The 13,063-nt window shown below is 41.3% G+C and overlaps 1 protein-coding gene across 7 annotated transcripts in view; it reads left to right on the forward strand.

The window, feature by feature from the left end:
* LOC122569616 (mannose-binding protein C-like) overlaps nucleotides 1-13,063 on the forward strand; it is a 202,486-nt gene that overhangs the window by 68,688 nt on the left and 120,735 nt on the right. Inside the window, exon 1 of one of the 7 annotated variants that reach the window (XM_043730917.1) lies at nucleotides 4,837-5,421. The exons of the other annotated variants lie outside the window; for them this stretch is intronic. The gene's annotated coding sequence lies outside the window, so the exon portion shown is untranslated. Of the gene's footprint in view, nucleotides 1-4,836; nucleotides 5,422-13,063 lie in introns of those variants that run through there. 7 annotated transcript variants of the gene reach the window in all.

The raw sequence follows: 13,063 nt of genomic DNA on the forward strand, positions 1-13,063 counted from the left end.
CCTAATATTTTGTAATTTATTTTAAATAACATGTTTCGCTCTATACTTCTTAGTAATAGTTCGATGATAACCTTGGTTTCACTCGTGTATACATCTTTTAATTCTTTCATTAACATTCGCTATTCCAATATCCCACACGATCGTTGACAAATCTATCAAAAAAAAAAAAAAAAACAATCAAAAATAATCTCGCAACACTGCGAATGTTTATCCAGAAGAAGCAGAAATTCTGTTACAGAATTTGCATCGATCGCGTGGAATCGTAACGGGGGAAACAGCCAAACAAAAGTCGCGTAAAAGCTGTTTAAAACACATCGCTAGATACGTACACGTGCCCCTAACATTTTCCTCGAAATTACATTGCGCTCACGTAGCCACGTTAACAGCTCGTCGTTTAAGGATTCTCGTATCAATCCAAACAGTAGTTTCATAGTTGGAATATAATACTCGTCGAAAAAGTGGAGGACACACGTGTTACTAGACTTAAATGGGCGCTCGTGTCGAACACGCTTTGCGAATAACTGAAGGTGCGAGAAATTTCCATTCGTCCCATTTTCATAGGACGCGAAAATGACGAATCTGGTTCGTTGATCCAGAAATAAATAGTGAAATAGTGGAGCTACCCACGATATTCAGAGCCGCGACATTTGCTCGCAACTCTGACGAACGTTCCAGCGTCCCAAGATCCTCGGTTCCATGTCATTTCACTAAGAGTCGACCGGTTGATAAAACGCAATTACGAGCTCGACTCGAGTTAACAGAATCGTGCGAGAACTTTGTTCGTTGTCCTGCTTGCGTTTCTTATTATCGGGTTCGTCTCGTATGTGAAAGCATTTGTTTGGAGCGTTTCAATAGGTTTAGAGAATAGCAAGTGCAACGATCCACTCGTGTGAACGAATATCGTTGGTTCGCTAAATAATACCTGCGCTAGTTATTGATTTTCTGTCAATGAACGCGTCCTCGTTCGGGTATCGACGAGTGTGATGGAAACAGAAGCTTTAACAGCTCCCCATGTTCTCGATGTCTATCATCTTTTCCTTCTTCCTTGTCTGTCTTTTTGGTTTTGTTACTCCGTGCCGGTGCTTTTGTATTTACCGTTCTGTTGCAAGCTGTCGAAAAAGTGACATAATCTTTTCTTGCGTTACTTGACAGAGAACTAGGCTCTTCGGGCAAAACAAATCGTGAAAAGAAGGTATTACTCGTTAAGTAATATTAGGTTGTCCTAAAAGTTTCTTTCGTTTTACGAGAAAAGAAGGTAAAGACCGCAACATAGCCAGATAAAGCAGCTGCGTGTAGATAGCGAAAAACATTTTTGGGACAACCTAGTTCTGTCTTTCTGTAATTTATTTGCTTTTAGGATAAATTGTACTTATTTGAGGGTTAAATATGCTATGGCAGCTATTAGTTGCGATGTGTATGGAATTAAAAATCTGTCGTGCTGTGCTTGCAAGACCACACGCTGCTTTAATCACAATACACGTTTGTAATTTAAGGGCAGAAGGTTCTCCTGATTCACCATACCCCAGCTATAGATTATCATCTTTTACGTGACTTGTGAAATAATACGAAGCAAGAACACCTTTAATAATCCCTGGAATATTCTTTTGGAACTATAGCTGGTTAATTGGAATATTCTATACCGGAATACTATCGAGCTTTAATATAGATGTAAATATAGCTATTCATCTGTAATATTCGTCGAATATCTAGTAGATACGCGTCGATTTTAATAATACGACGATGAAGAAAGAACGAATATTAATTTTGTCAAAAATAGCTGCGTATTTTTAATAATCACAGAAGCGAAAAGTACGAGGTTAGTTGCAGCATCGCGAATAAATCTTGCACGGTACTGGCCGAAACAGATACGCATAAATCAATGCTTCGTCCCAGCCAACAGCAAACAACTAAGCATCAAAGCGCTCTCTGCCATTATTTCGCTCGTAGTGCAAATTCGTCTCTCAAAGTTTACAAGCCAAACTTGCTCGCCACCTAAATTACCTACATACACCTCGGCATGTACCGCGTGTCACACCCATACGCGAGCATTCGGTGTACACAGGATTTCCTCCGAGTAAGAAGGCAAAATGTCAGGTAACACACGGTCGACGTGCAGCGATTTGTTGTTAACCTGTTACCTTCTCGTGCGGTTTACCCCTACCATGAACGTGGATCGTTCGGAATAACCGACAAGAGGAGAACGAAGGAAGGAAGGGGTACAGGAGAAAAGGAAGAGTGGGGATGGGAAGCTGTGACCTTACACCTTCGCCACAGGTGTAACACCCTTCCGTGTCTGCTATCCTGTTCGCCCACGCTCGTGGAATTCACCTGAAAAGGAAATCCGAGGTTTCTTTACCTGCTCGCGCGCATCACCGTCTTCTCGTGTCTTTGTCGCGCTCTCGTTTCGTGCAGCGTGCAACACATTCCAGAGAACATCGACGTTCTCTGGTTAAACCTGTTCGCTCGTCTGATCGCCTGGTCTTCCCGACTCCTGAAAATCATCTAGACATTGCGTCTTCACGGTCGAGTACCGGTATACCCGGCCAACTTTCCCGTGACCCATCGCATAATCATTCCGCTGTAATGCGCTCGTTCGGATAGTAGGTTCGCCCGACGCGACGGTTGGGGAAATGTTACTTGCCTATGGGGAAGGCTTGGAAGTAGTAGAGCTGTGAAACGAGTTATATATGTATATATATGTAGATATCGATTGGACGTTTCCTTGCTGGGAATGATGGACGTTATTGGTTAATAAGCTTGCTTGTATCACATGGTAGCGATTGTTGCTGAGGATCGAGTTGTTCAGAGGCGGAGAAGTTTGGCGAGGAGAAGAGTTACGCATAGAGAGCGATGAATTTTTCCGGAGTTTATTTGGGTAGTTCTTTGCATATTTCAGGCGAAATACGAATCGACGTTTGTTTGTTATTTATATATTTGTACAATTGTTTATATACAGGACGTGTGTTTGTGTACCTATGAAAAATGTAAATGTGCCAGAATATACAAGATATTCGAACTGAAGTACGTGGTATTTAAAGGACGAAACATTTTCGCCATATTAGGGTGACTTCGAAACATCGAGTTTACCGAATTCGAATAAAGATCATCCTCTAACGATAGTCTACGGTGTGTTACATCCTTCGTGTCGTTTTAGTTGCCTATAGACGCCATATTACAGGACGACGGAAATGAAGCATGGTACTCGTGTGCTCCGAAGGACTTTGTATTAGGTTGTCCGAAAAGTGTCTTTCTTTTACAGCCACGTCTTTTACAACGATGCATCTTTACACAAACATGAAACCTAATCTATCGAACGTTGTGATCTTCATCTTGATAGAACAAAATGGATCATACGTAATTCGATAAAATAATATAAAACGTTGTGCATCCATTGTTTCCTTATAAAACGAAAGAAACTTTTCGAACGACCTAATAATTTGAATAACGACATGGCAGGGGAAATGTAGAGGGAGAAGGTACAGACCGAACCTTTGAAGATAAGGTGGGAGGTGTGGGCGTTGGGCCAGGTAAAAGGCTGCACCTCTGATTGCCAGGCGAACAGCAGATCGAGGAATCGGGTTGAATGCAGGCGCAGGTTGCACCGTTGCATCGATACCGAGAACAGTAGTGTGTAACGTCGCTGTTCGACCAACACTGTCCATCATTCTTCGCGGTTATCGATATAAACTCTGAACCGGTTGGTACATCTCGACCAATGATATTCATGGACCCAAATCTCTCATATTTTAGCCATCGAACTTCATGTATCTCGGTCATTAGTCTACGCGATAGCTGATTCAGGTTTAGACTACATAACTGTCGAATTTCTCTTTGCATATTTCATTTGCTGTCATATTGCAGCTATTTCTTTGATATTCTTTTGAGAAGGATTCTGGGTCGTTGCTTTCTTAAAGCGACTGTCAGTTGGTTCGAAGAGGCCAAAATGGACTATTCTTTTGTGAAATATAATTTAGGACGAATACAAAATTCAGAGATTCAGTCATCTACATATGTAGTGTATTAGGTTTAGCTCTGTCTTTTGTGTACTTTTGCTGCTTGTTATTACTGTTGTCGCTTGTAGTATTGGTTGTTACACGGGCTGTTACGCTTTGCTTCTTCTTAAACGATTTCCTCGTTATCATAGAAACAAGATATCTTGTTAAAACAATCAACTTCATTTTCGTCTGTTACAACTATAAGTACGTATCTCAATGGGTAACGTGTTCGACCTTTATCGGCTTTATCTCAGAAAGAATTAGAACAGTTTGGCTAGAAGAAAACGACGTTTCTGCAAGATTATCAGAAACTTCTCCGTTAAATAGCAAAAAGTAATTAAAGAAAGGAAAGACTGCACGTATCTCTACTACTCACACTCTTTAACGGATATCTACTAATTCTACAGAAACAGATCGTGTTTAAATGTTACGAAAATTTCATCGCAATCCTGCAGCTTCTCTCAATTCTCAATTTCAAACACGATACTGTCGCATCAAATTCCACACACCTCCTATCCATCATAGTCACTGAATTTCAATGACGACACTATTTTCCCTACAACCAAAGCTACTCCTAATTTTCCCGGCCCTCGGTACGCGAAACAATTGGCGTTGTTCTGGTCGTATAGCGAGGGCAGTCATCCGGCATCGATTAATATTCATCCGCGGTCGTGGGTTCCCGGCGGACGCCTGCGTAATAATCTCGAAAGGGTCTGGCGTGGTGTCAGAAGCTCTCACGCAGGTGCAAAACGCAGCACGTTGCCACGATCGACGTGCGCAGAGTTGCTGGTTATTGGTATCGTGTTAACCGGCGAGCAGAAACGCGTCGAAGCTCTTCGCACCCAGACACGAAACAGACGCGAACCGCGTTGGTTTCACGCGGCATTCCTCCTTCCTGTCGTCATTCCCTCTTGTCATGGTCGCGCGCCATCCTACGGTCCAGCCTGGGGACGAATCGGGTCGTTGATCCTGCTGGTCGAGTAGTCGCGACAAAGACAAGCCACTGGTGACCAATTAATTATCATCTGGAAAGGTGGACTGGTGGCGATCGATGATCAAGGCACCATCAATATCCGGAGGTGTTCGCAACTTCGCCTTCCTGCGTCTTTCTTTCGGGATTGTTGTTCGTTTTCGCGGTATCTTGCCCGAATGGATTGGACGAGTAAAGTTTCGCAGGAGGAGTGCTCGTGTCTGATCCTTGTCCGCTGTATTCACTGGATTTGGTGGAGCGACTGGGACAGTAGATTCGGAGGTCACGCGATGTTTGCCGGAACAAACTCCGCGTTTCCTTTTCTCCGTTTTCGTATTTTCTCGTTGTCGAAGTTAACTTTTTTGGAAACGAGCTTGAGTTAAGTGAAAATGAACACGGACCGGGGATTTACCGGCAAAGGATTAGAATCAATTGTATTTATCGAGGATTTACTAGGTAAAAGTTTGGTAATATTTAGAGCACGTTATTTGCACTGCGAGCGAACCCTGTTTACGATGTTCTTTGTTATTTCAACCGCACTGTTTTATTTTTAAACTTTCGTTAATTCGGTAACGTTGCTCGGTTGGGAATACATATGGCCGAAGGATATTTTTAACGAAATACGATGTAAAATCAACTAACGAAATTCTATTACCTGAAATTTCCATATGATTTTTGTAAATCGAAACGATGTATTCGTATAACGCGAGTTGTATTCTCGACAGGCTAAGCTCGGTCTTTGTTATTGGAAAATTTATCGCCGCTTCGGTGTAGAATTTCCCTAGTACGGATTACGTCAATCAGATTGTCGTTTAACCGTTGCAACGTTTCCTTTCGTTCGTCCCTCGATGACGTAACAAGGTCGCGGTAGCGTGCGACGCTCGACGCATAAGAGGATATCATGAGAACGAGAAAGTGATCCCTGTTGAGTAAAAAACCTGCCGTTGCACGAACGCTCGCTTGCCCCGCAACGTTCTCTCTGCATGGTCTGCGATTATTCCGTGGAACATTAAACAACGTTGCGTAAAATATCTATGGATGATTTTCACGCGAACAAAATATTTATGATTTTTATCAAATTACGAATTTGGCAGTGACGTGTGTCTGAATAAAAGACAACCGTGTCACTGATTTATCTTATCCCAACTCTGGACTGGTTGTTTTGCTTAGGTAACGTTATCCACGTGCAAAGGAAGGCAAAAGAGAAACGAATTAAAGGTATCGAATATCTAAGCAAATTTTATTTTTTATATAAAAATGCTCAAAGGACAGAAGATTTGCAACGAAAATTTCTACTTTTTGTTTTAGAATATATAAATATGTTCTATAATATTCTTATCCTCCATATTTAATTCTTGCATATAGAAGTTCGTAGAAAAGGGATGACGTAAGATGGAAAGGTCTAGCGTGGATTGAACAAAAGCAAAGTCCGTACTTAGAAAAGTGACTAATCACGGTGCGCTAGAATTTAGAATAGTTACAATCGCGTTGCAAGAGTTTTCAGAACTTTCCGTAGGAATTTCTCTAAAATAAACAAACTGCGTGTTTAAATTGAATATTCTCAGACAACTCGTCATAGCGTAACACGATATATATTACCATACATCGCAAATAGGTGAACGAAAGCAATCTAAAACCGTGTCACAGTAAAAGCGTTTTCCATCGGATTTCACTCTCCACGCATTCCAGGATCGAGGCCAACGAGACCTCATAACTCAGAGCAGATTTAATCGCAGCGGATTTAACTGCATGGATCTCCTACATCTTAAAGCCGAGATCTAGTTACGAACACGTAACGACAAAACCGCTCTACCACTCTTGTTCAATTTCCAATCACGCATTTCATCGATCAAAGACGGCAAAAGCTTCCCTACTCCATTACCTCCTAACCATGAGATTTAATTAAATTCCACAAGCTTCGAGGTTAATTGTAATCCCGGACTAATGTACGCACAGTCTGCTTATGCTTACCATAAAGCTGGCCCTAGAGAAATCCGGGTCCAGGTGAGCCCCCGGGACAGGTGTATCGATCAGTCGGTTAATTAAATGCCTGGTAGGCTGCCCTGCGGTTCCTCCAGGAATCGGCTGATACCCTGTTATCCTCGACCGGTCGCTTGCCCCCGCGGTCGAAACCGCGAACCTAAAACTCCTCCGCATGAGAGCGGAATCGGTATTTTCATCGATCAACAGGTGGCTTTTAAGCTCGACACTCGTACGGCCATCGTTCCTAACGAAGGATCTTTCCGAGCTCGTGTTCCCGACCGTTTTCCAGAAGCCGAGCTTTTTTCCCTCGTTGAATCTCTGTCTCGATGCATCGTGCAGAATCGTCGCGGTTTCTGGGGTTTGCACCTCTCGATCTGGCTCCCTTTTCGCGATTTCTGCAGTTTGTGTCTTTATTCTTATCCTATTTGCAGATATTTTTGGAAATAATTATGTAGCTGTTCGACGAGTTCAGTGTGAAGTTATGAATCGTACGATGCAAGATCGCGTGATTGTTTGTAATATAATTTTATAATACGTTGTAAGGTAATACAATTATTGCGAATGTAAAATATGCCACACACGTATCCCTTGAAATATACTGATAAAGAAGATGCAGAGTATATAGACAGATAATTTAAGAAGTCTGACTTAATGGGTGCTAACGCATATATTAAAGGAAACAGAACTTACGTTATCTAGAGATAACGTAACCACTCGTGCTCTATAAGAAATTATCACATGGCGGTATACAATCGTTAAGAGCGTTTCGATGCTTACAAGAACGCGTACACCTGCGATATTCCAGAAAGTACGTGGCACCGTACTTAAGTGTTACCTCTGCATAATTCTATATTTAACGAGAATAATAATTAATAAAAAGAAACTATTAATTCAAATACATACTTAAAACACCATGGATACGCTGAATCACGATAGAAAGATTAATGAAAGATTAATAAAGTGTTTTCGAGAACGTCTCTATCCGAGCCACTCGGCTCAAACTATTCTCACGTTTCTATTCAGTCGGAAACAATTAGCCGTATTAACCCAAACTGAGAAAGTATTACGAGAAACTCTTGAATGAACGTGAACTTCGCCACGCAATACTTAATTGTTGCGGCATAAGATCCAGCAACATTTTCACAGTGGAATTGCGGTTCGCGTAATCCGTTTATGCAGACTGGGAGTTTTTACGAATGGAAAACAGTTTCGCCGGCTGAGTTGGGCGTTTCTACGCGTTGGTGTCGCGTAAAGGAAAACTTAATCCTTGTTGTGGAAGAGCGGTTAATTGTTTCAAGGTATGCCTCGCATGAAAACCACGCTGGAGTATAATTGTTTCCGCGCGCGTCTCGTACGGAAGACATCCGTATTTTGCTTGTTGCGAGCCAGTTACCGGCGCAACTATGTATTTGCCGGTCGCCTTTGCTAATTTACTTTCCGAACTGGCTTTACGTTCGTTTACGCCGATTAAAATTTCACAATCCGAACGAAATTGTCCGTACGCAGAATGGATCCGAATTGGGCAGGAGGAAACGCGGCGCAGCGACGTTCGGTTCGCGCCTTCCACGGTAGTTTTAATGCCCGAAGAGAACTTTTCCTTTGTATGCTAATCTCGACACGCTACAAATTTCGTTCTCACCGCTCGCAGGGAATGTTGAAAGGTTTGTTTGCTGCCGGCAAATCGTACAGTGTCAGTCGAGATTCTAACGATTTCTCTCTCCTTCGTTGCACGCGTTAGACTTTTTTATTCCTTTGACGATCGCAGCCTGCCACGTTGATCCTCAATGATCCAACTTTGATTTGGTTACGAGGAAGTTTCGGTCGTGTGATCTCTGTTCCTTCGGCTTATCTGTATTCTCTTGCATAGCGATCTACGAAAAGTAGTTAATATAGTAGTATTAGTGAATCGACTAGATGGAAGTTACAGGTCATAGACTTCTCTTTTATAATCTTGTAATTTTATGTCGCAGTTGTTGCGACACTCGACTAACTAACGACCAGTCAGGCACAACTGATCGCTTGGTATCGCGAGCCTTGAACGTTATTCGCGTTCAAGGTAGAGGATTGTAGAAATATAAAGAACACTGTTTGTCTCACTTTGTTTATTTTACTCCAGAACTCTTAGTACAACTGTGTTTAGTTCCCTGGCTATAGAATTGTTACTGGTTTAATTCTGTTACGGTCTTGACTGCTCGACGACTGGTGCAAGAGTGTCTTTGGGTGATGTTGTTATCGTGGAGGAAAGTTCGTGGTGGGTGTGTCTCAAGTCTGTTTCTAACTGCTAATTGGGTAACGACGTATGTTCAAGTATGGGCTGACCGCCCTAATGAAGGATCGCTTGCACTTGGGAAAACCCGCGTTCCCGGTCTTCCTGAGATGTACCATAAAATAGAGACCCAAGTGCTTTTCATAGATTTTTCCCGTGTGATAAAGTACCTGGATTGTACAATAGGCCCACGGCTTATGATGGGTCCGCGTCGACTCTTGACGGTCGTCCTGCCTGATCGCATCTGGTTCCCGGTAATTACCAGGCGGCTACTCCAAATCCCGAACAGCAGTGGAATAGTAGAATGATGCTGCAATTTCTAAAATTCCGTTTATTTTATTACTGTTTTGTACTTTTCTTGCGCTATTTTGTAATCTTATTACTGCAGAATTTATTAACATTGGTAACTCTTGCAACATGTCGTGTAACAATCGTCCGAAAGGTCCTTGGAGTCTAGAGAGTTTCCGGTATTAACACTTTTGCTGCTACACTCATTGGTACAAATTTTACAATTGCAAATTTACAATTGTAAAAATTGTATGAAAGTTGACAGGGCATTTTGAATATAACCGATAAATAGAAGATACTTTGAAATAAAAAGTGCCCCATTGAACGATTAAACATTTTTATCAGAACATCGCTAAAAAAGAATGAGAATAAATCTTGCATCTAACGGTGTACTGTGTCTGCATTCATATCTTTGAGGGTTAATCTACGAATATTATTATAAACACAGCTTGGAAAATAATCGTAAACGCTGCTTTATAATCATACAATTGAAGTTAGAAGTGTGTACATACCTTACCATTATATATACAATGAGCAAATACCGTTTACTAATATCTTCTACGCGTTTCAACGATATATTCTGCACGTTTTGCTTGCGACGAAACAACGAATGCGAGTGGTTTGTTGAAATAAACGAAGCCTTGTTATAATACGTCGCTATCAATCGTTACCAAGGCGCCACGATGGTCACCCGTGACCACCAACAAGACAAACGGTCCATCGGAGAAGAACATTGTTTTACATCGTCGATTTATTATTATTTTACCATTATATGCTTTGAATAATAAAAATACTCCCGTGGGGTCCTCAGCGAAACACGTGATTTCGGCGTGGCAATCAAAGTGTTTTAATACAATTACGATATGTGTAACAAAGTTACTACATGACGAGTAAATAGAATAAGATTAAGAAAATATATCAGTTTTTATCGCAAGTCACATTTAGAGATCGACGTAGCAGAATAGAAATAGAAGAATTAGGCGCTTCAACGTTTTTTAGTTGATATATTATTCTCTGTCATGACTTGTAAAAATTAGATCAATAGATGATTTACACGCGTGCGTAATAATATTATCAATCTATTTTAAAATCGACTTAATTAAAACGAACGAACGTTCCTCCTGCATGAATTTAGTCGAATTGATCGATATTACCGATCAACTTGCTCTTCCATTTATCTCACAAACTAACGGTAATCGTTTCTCGTATATCAAAGTATTCTTCTCTCCGTTTTCCTTAAAACCATCCAGCCATCTTTTCGTATCGTAAATTTACCAATCTCTCGTCAATAATTAATAATTAATAATAATTCATGCTATCCTATTAATATCGTCCCACGTATTTCCATAATACAAGCCGATCGTACGCTATAATAAAATGTATTTAGAGCACGATCAAAGTGTGCAGCAGTTCCGGTTAATAAACTCTAAAATTTCCTCGTTAGCTCCGATCAAAGGATAGATAATGGTTCCTGTTACAAAATTCAAAACAGTTTTCCATGTGCCCCCATACCGTACAATTGGCTGCCGCTACGATACGACGCGAAGTTAACAGTGCTGTTGTATATTAAACGGAAATGGATAGCTGGAGACATAACGACATTTCAAATTCGATCGAAATTAATTCGACACGGCCGTGAACGTGGTAGCTTTATTTCATTAGCTTGTCTTCTTTCGTAAAATATTATAATAATAATACAGAATGTGTGGCAGGCAGATAACAAACTCGGATTTAATATGCGGAATCGATTGGGAAATGTCGAATCCCGTCCGTCTCGTCGTTTTCACGAGTAATTATTCGTTCGGCTTATTGACAGAAGCGGAATAATTGAACGTAATTCGATTAAAGTTCGGCCAGTAGTGGGGGCAATTATCAAAACTTGGACGGGAAGTCATGCGGGCATCGTTGAAACGATTGTCGAAACTTCGAAGCTGTCCGGATATCGTTCGTGCAGGAAAACCGATCGTTCCTACCTTTTCCCGAATAACGATCGATCCTTCACCTGTAAGATTATTCAACTATTTCTCACACCGAATATCAAGGTAGTCTGGTATCTTTTAGCGAGACGAAAGTTTCTTCCAAACTCGACTAGCTAATAATAATTCGAGAAGCTAACCATTCTTCAAATTTGTATCATTCGATCTATGGATGAACGCTCGATGAGGTTAATTGACGCTTATCGATGATATGTATCGATACTGTTGAGAATTTTGCATCTTTGAAGCCGAAATAATGTTATGGGAACATAAAATTTACCCTTTTAATTAATGTTTGAATAGTTATACATTTATTTAATGGACGATCTCTATTATATTTATGGATACATATCTGCACGCGTCTCAGCACTTTCTTCTTTACCCGACTGTTAACCGACGACTCTTCCAGATGCTTCTAACGACTGGGCAGTTTACATCCATCTGTTTTTGAGACGCCGCGCACACACATACTCCCACACACTGATACTCGCATACAAGTATTCTTACTGCGCGTTTAACCCAGTCCAGCACAGAAAATTATACATATCTCAACAGATACTAATGTAGTATCGCGGACATAAGGCCTAGGAGTTAGCGGGTAGATCACACACAATGTCGCGAGAGCCGAGGCGTTTTTAAACTGTAAACAATGTCCCGAGAGCCGAGGTGCCGATGGGCCCGTAAATGTGTCGTCGGCGCTTCAAAGGAATACTTCGATAGAAAAGATCTGCGTAGCTTTGGCCGCGAGCGGTCGCGCGGCACGTGTGTGGTGGGTCTACGGGAAGAGAAAAGACATGCGAGAACAGGGCAGTTTGAGTTGAGAAGCCGAAGAGTGTCAATCGAGAAGTCAGAGAGTGGAGTTGCGTTGTCGATGTAGTGCTGCCAGCGTTGTCGAGAGAGTATGGTCCGCGTGAGAGAGAACGTTGGATCTTTTGTGTCGAGAGTCGTCTAGATTATAGCGTATTATTGCGATTAGTTCGTGTTAAATTACCATCGTTTTACTGTCTATAATTGTACTACAAGTATTAGGATATAACAACGTTATATTCCATTGAACATACTACACTAATATATATTGTACAAGAAATACAAGATTTACTTGTGAAAATAAAATTTCACGCCGAAATTTCTTCTCTCGGAATTTGGATTTTTATCGAGCAAAGTATTAAACGTTTCCCTGCACGAACGATTGTACAGTACAATAAAGAGTCTCAGTTAACACATTACGTACGGGTCACGAGATATCTCGTTTTCATGCTTTTTCGACTGAATCGATGACTTAAGCAACCACAGACAAATGTTTTTCTTATGTTACAAGGGTAATGAAGCTTGCGCATTCTTGTGACAAATGATTAGCAAAACAACCGAATGTTGACATTCCAAGCACGTAAAAACAATCAGTCAGTATAGCCAGTACATCGGTAGATCTGTGCCGATCAAAAATGTGCGGGTCCTGGTAGCGCGTTGAGCCCGCAGAACGCCGTACGCATTGTGTCAACGAGCGTCTCAGAATATCATACAATTTTTTAAGAAGCCACGGTGAAGAAATTTGTTGTTATTTCTGTATTTAGAGATAGGATCGCAA

This window comes from Bombus pyrosoma, linkage group LG7 (genome assembly GCF_014825855.1).
Source record: "Bombus pyrosoma isolate SC7728 linkage group LG7, ASM1482585v1, whole genome shotgun sequence".
NCBI lineage: Eukaryota > Metazoa > Arthropoda > Insecta > Hymenoptera > Apidae > Bombus > Bombus pyrosoma.